General features: G+C 41.7%; 1 long non-coding RNA gene across 1 annotated transcript; it reads left to right on the top strand.

Moving 5' to 3' along the window:
* The first annotated feature begins 4,440 nt into the window (after nucleotides 1-4,440).
* Nucleotides 4,441-5,604, top strand: LOC123446474. Its single transcript, XR_006631374.1, has 2 exons — nucleotides 4,441-5,020; nucleotides 5,152-5,604. It is a non-coding gene; the product is annotated as an uncharacterized LOC123446474 (long non-coding RNA).
* Nucleotides 5,605-5,991: the final 387 nt, after the last annotated feature.

Here is a 5,991-nt window from a genome sequence, read left to right as displayed (position 1 = left end):
CATTTATCAGTGGAGTTGTTGAACCAATATCCACCTCCTCATCAATTTCTTCAACGCTAGGCTCTTTTGCAGTGAACTGGGGTTGGTGCGATGATATCTGTGGAGGAGAAGCATTTGCTTCAACCACAATTTCTTCATCCACCTACTCTCAGGAAGTGGCAGAGTGAGTTTCTTCATCTTCATCATTTGGCAAGACATAGTCTTCACCAAATGTAACTATCTCAAAAGAAGGCACGATTGAGATTGGTCTTGCATCAATTAGCTCATATGTGGAATTTGGCCAAGTCCTCATTTTCTCTGTAGCCGATGATTCTACCGATGATGGTGCATTTCTTTTCTTTGCGGCTTCCCCCTTTTCTGCAGCTTTGGTGTGAAGTCTTCACTTCTGATGCAGAAGGAATACTTTCTTCACCCTTGAAGATTTTGTAGGAGTAGTCGAGGAGGATGAATGTGTTGTAGTTTCTTGAAGAACGAGAGATGCAATCGCTCTAGCTATTTCTTCATGCACATCATGAGATGCTTCCCTTTCAACTTCAATTTCTTCACGCACAACAGATTCTTTAGCTGGCCGTGTTAGTTCTTCAGACGCAACATTGGCAGTTGTCGTGGTAGTTTCTTTAGGAGCATGAATTTCTTCGGATGCCTTGGCAGGTTCTTCAGCTAGCGGTGCAGATGAGATAGCCTAAGGAATTTGTGGTTGTGACTTTGTAGCAACCCTTGAGTTGAGGTCACTGAAGACTATTGTTGCCTTTTTAACGAATCTGACCTTGGCTCTTTTGCAATGAGCATAGTATCTTGCATACTCATCATTGAGGCGTTTGATTTCGGCTTGCATGGAAACAAGTTCTTCGGGAGACAACTTGATAATGTTGTTCCTCCGAAGTCTTTCTTTCTTGTACTGGGACTTATTCAGTTCGTGAGTTGTCTCATATTTCCATTTTTCTTCAGCTATGGAGGCACTCACAACATGACTTGGACCAAGTGGAAGATTCAAATCATCAATAGGTGTGTTTGGATAATTGTGCCATATGTCGATGAAGACGAGCACATCCTTTGGATACATAAGAAGAGGGAGTTGAGTACCCTTAGCCTGAGCAACTCTGTGTGGCTTGTTTTTGATGATTTTAGCAAGTTCTTCATCATCAGCTTCATCATCCTCATATTTTAAGGGAACATGAAAGACAACCTGCTTCTTATGAGGACTTGGTCTTTGACCACGTCCAACAGTCGGCTTTGTCTTTAGAGCAGTGGCACTTTAACACGTATGAGCTTAGGTAGATGCACATGCCCTTGAGGCAATTGCAAAACCAGGAGTCAGCAGACATGTTGCAATGTTTAGAGGAGTTGATGCTTTGGTGGCAAAGGTTGAAGAAGTTGCAGACATAGAGGACATTGGAGTTTCCCTTGAGGAAGTTGCTTGAGGAATTTGCTTTGAGGACTTTGCATATGAGGAACTTGGATGTGAGGGCATTGAGCTTGAAGACTTTGCTCTCTCAGCAGATTTCTTGTGCATAGTCTTCTTAGGCACTTTGGCACTTGCAGAGGCCTCAACAACAGTTTGGGAGTCCTCATTGAATTTCTTCACATCTTCACCAACAATCTTTTGCAGCTTTGCTTGGCGTTTGGCCCACTCTTTGGGAAATTCCTCACCATGCCTGATACTCGTTGGATCACCTTCTTGACCAGCGGCCAGAGAAGGACTTGGGCATGGAGGAGTGATAGTGATTTTTTTGATGTACTTGGGAGCATACCTGGCCAAACGGGTCGTGCTAGTCGGGCTGGCCCGACAACCCGCAGGCCAGGCACGACACGGGCCCGGCCCGACACGACTGAAACGGGTCGTGCCAGGCACGCGACACGCCTCGGACCGTGCCTGGGCCTGGAGGCTGGGCACGCGGGCCGACACGACACGGCCCGTTTATGTTTTTACATATTTTTAATATATATATATATATACATAATATATGGCCCAATAGGCCTAAAATAAGCTCATGAGGCTAAAATTATGTAGCCCAACATGCTAATCGGGCCAACAGGCCGACCCGTTTAGTAATCGGACCGTGCTTGGGCCTGGAGGCGCAGCCCACGGGCTGGCACGACACGACCCAATTACTAAACGTGCCTCGCCTGGCCGTGCCGAGCCATGCACGTTTAGCACGGGCCGTGCCATGCCGGGCCGGGCCGACCCGTTTGGCCAGGTATGCTTGGGAGTGACATATTTGTACTCTTTCCACTCATTAGCCTTCCTTCTCTTTATTTTCTGTATGTGCGCTTTGCGCTGCTACTTTGTCTCTCTCCCATAAGTTTCCTCATCCTGAGTACTATACTCATCATATATGTCCTCATGAACTTCAAAAGCAGTATTTACTTCTCACTTCTTTCCCATCAACCATTTTTTTCAAGTGAGGATTTCAAACTTTTGAGGATTCTTAAGATGTATGCATTTTTTCTTTGAGAAACACTGTAAATAAGTTACGTTGATGAGAACCTAGAGATTCATCATCACACATTAGTACCTATGAACAGAGTATATGTGCAAACAATTTGAAGAGGTCATACACGTTCTCAGAAATTTTCAAAAGTACATCAAGTTGAAGAATTTGACCATAGATGTCTTGAAGAATTTTACTAAGTGTTCTTGACTTAAGTTTCAGAGTTGTGCAAATTTGATAATCCACACAATTGACAAATCTTGAAGAAAATCATAACTTGGAGAAATAAATAAAGGAAAAGAAGACTTATGGTGTTTAGAGAAGAGGTAATATCACCACTAGTGCTTAAACTTGTCACCGATGTTCATTTTAGTGCCTGAACTTGAAAAATACGTCAAATTGGTTCTAGAACTTGGCACAAGGATGCATATACGGCAATAATCTCATACATAGACGTATAATCCGTTCATTTGGTACTATATTTTGACCAACATACACATGTGGCATGGCAACGAGCCCACATATGTCAGCACAAAAAAAACTAAATAATAAAAATTGCAGCCTTTCGGCCTCGAAAAATAAGCAAAATTAGCTAGCAACTCTGCATCCAAAATTTCTCATACTCAGCGACGATAAAGACTCTTAATGTTTGTCGATGAAGACGTGTTAGTTTTATTAGAAACTTGTAAAAACTTTGTAAACTATGATCACATTAATAAAAATAAATTTTAAATATTCGTGTATCATAGATATTATACTGACAAATAGCTTAACTTATTTATAAATTGTTCAAGTAGTTTTTAAAAATATTCACACTTTTATTAATATTTGCTTGTAGTAACTTTCACTCCTGACACATATTCATAACTTTTACGTAACTCAAATACAATCAGATGTAAATATTTATAATAATAAAATAATTTTAAATTTTGTATTGTTATGAATATTTTTTGTTATGCGAAAAATTCTTAAACAACAAACTAAGAAATTACAAAATATGCATATAAATATTTTTTTTGAATAATTAAAAATATAATTCTAAATTGTGATGTTTCTTTATGATATTATAAAATATATAAATATTTTTATAACAATAAATACAATTTAGTTTGTATGATTTGTGCAAAAAATAGTACATTAGTACTATTTAAAATTACTTGAACATTATGCTAAATAAAGTTATATTTTATTTGTATAATATTTATAACACACTAGTATTTCAACTTTATATTTATTACTATCATTATAATATTTATAACACACTAGTATTTCAATAATTTTTAACTGGGTCTTTTCCTTTGTGCTCACATGTGGATCCGTTCGTCACAGAGACATATATAAAGCAAGTCTTTTGTTAGAAGTGCCTCTCACTCCATGTGTGCATGCTAATCAAAATGTTGTGTCAGTTAGTGCATTATACGTCACATAGATAGGACTACCATTGTATTTGAACGCCTGTGCCAAGTTTTAGAACCAGTTTAATGTATTTTTCAAGTTCAGGCACTAAAGTGAACATGAATGACAAGTTTAAGCACCACCGGTGATATTACCTCTTTAGAGAATGAATTGATGAAGAATAAACACCTTTTGAGGATTTTGTGACAACATAAAGATCAAATAGGGCAGCTGAATTAGATTTTAATTATCCTTTACAAAGAACACGATGAACTAGGACTAAGAGTAATGAAGCTTGTTAGTTGTGATCTCCTGCGCCCTAACTTGGTAATGGAAGACAACTACGGTGATGGTGGAGTGAAGAAATATGCTCTATTTTAATCCAGTCGTGGGACGTGGGATAGGATTTAGCGGCAACCGCCAAAATTTGATATGAAAATTTTAATGTTTCTTTGCAAATTTTTCAGCTGACAAGGACCTACTGAAGATTTTTAACGGGTTTCAAATAAAACACATGTGAAGAATTTGTGAATAGACTAGTGTGAGTTTATTATATAAGGGGATTGGGTCCGATCACATTTACTTAGACGTAAAATCAACTTGAAGAATAAGCTATAAATAAATATTGTTGATGACATTAAAACTCTCTCTATAGTGGCACTATTCTAATCCTCGGATCGAGATAGTTATTCTGATCCGGATCGACCCTGTATAGAGGCGACTGGATATTCGAGAACTCCACGAATCGGTGTCGGCAGAAAAAAAAAACCACCCCGTGGCCACGAAGTGATGGAACCACCACCCTCCTTCCCACGGCGATCCCCGGATCTGGATCTCCAGCCCCGCCATGGACCACCGTGCCACCTCACCGGGCACCCCCGCCACCGCGTGCCCTCCCAAATTCCCCAAAGCGACCTTCCCAGGGCGCCGAAGCGACCTTCCCAAGACGCCGCCGCCGCCTTCCTAGAGCGCCGCCGCGACCTGCCCATGGAGCCGTCGCCGCCATCTACCACGCGCCTCTCTCCATCCTGAGACCGCATCCAGCCACCTCCCTCCATCCCCACCACGCCCCCACGGCAGGACCTCTGCCGACCTCCGCAGCCGACGACCCCATCTGCTGGCTCATTTGCACTCGACCGTGATCCCCCATCTCGCTGCAACCTTGCTGTTGCACGCCACCTCCTCCTCCTAAGGTGCCGCTCGTCCGATCCACTCCAGTAGTGTGCACGTACCGCCGCCACCGGCGAGAGCCAGTACTCCTTGTGCTCCTCTCTCATACATGTTCGTGCTGCCCTGATTCTGTGTGTGTTCTATTGCATGTTAGGCGTGGTGTGAACTGTGAACAGAACAGTGGTTGGACTAGCAGCAGTTAACTGTATCAACGCGGATTTCGCCACCTCGCATGCGTTCGTCTTCATCGACGGCGGTTGACACCTCCAACGCATGACAGACCCGCTCTCCTAGCTCCTGTTGCTTCCACGGTAATTGGTCATGCGCTCCTCCGACGCATGATGAGCTGCCCCCTGGTTCTTCTTATGCTCATGGCGTTGGAGCATGCTGCAACTTCCGTTCATTTCTGAAACTCAACTCCCTCCACTTTAGTCAACGTCAGTTGTTCTTGTAGGCAGGTTTGAACTGTCTAAAAACTGAAAAAAGGAATGCGTTAATTCAGTATAGCTACTCAACACAAAATGGTGAAGTGTATGTTCCTTTTTGTGGTTTTTTGTGTGCTCGTATTTGCATAATTTACCTCAATGAAAAATCACTTACTTTTCTACCTATGTGGATAACGTGGAAACAATTTTTCTGTCCACCATATGCTTTTGCTAAAATGAGTTTGTTTGTCTTCCTTTATATGTGAATAAAATTGACGCTACCAAAATTCTCTTGAAAATAAGTCCAAATAAAAAGATGATAGAAGGCCACATATGATAGAAGGAAAAAGTTTGCATAAAAATGCAGAATACTTTGTTCGAAAAAAAACAGAAGACTTTACGATCCACAAGTTTGTGTACCTGCTCCTTTTTTTGTGGATGTTGCAGGCCGCCGCAACACCTGTCGTTGTCATCTCCACTTAGCTCATGTCGAGAAGCTTTACCTTCCTCGTACCGCTACACTTAGTGCTCGCTTGCTCATCGGCAATTCGGCAGCAAGTTGAACAGCT

This window comes from Hordeum vulgare, chromosome 4H, assembly GCF_904849725.1.
Source record: "Hordeum vulgare subsp. vulgare chromosome 4H, MorexV3_pseudomolecules_assembly, whole genome shotgun sequence".
NCBI classification, from domain to species: domain Eukaryota; kingdom Viridiplantae; phylum Streptophyta; class Magnoliopsida; order Poales; family Poaceae; genus Hordeum; species Hordeum vulgare.
This window is presented reverse-complemented; position numbering and strand designations above follow the sequence as displayed.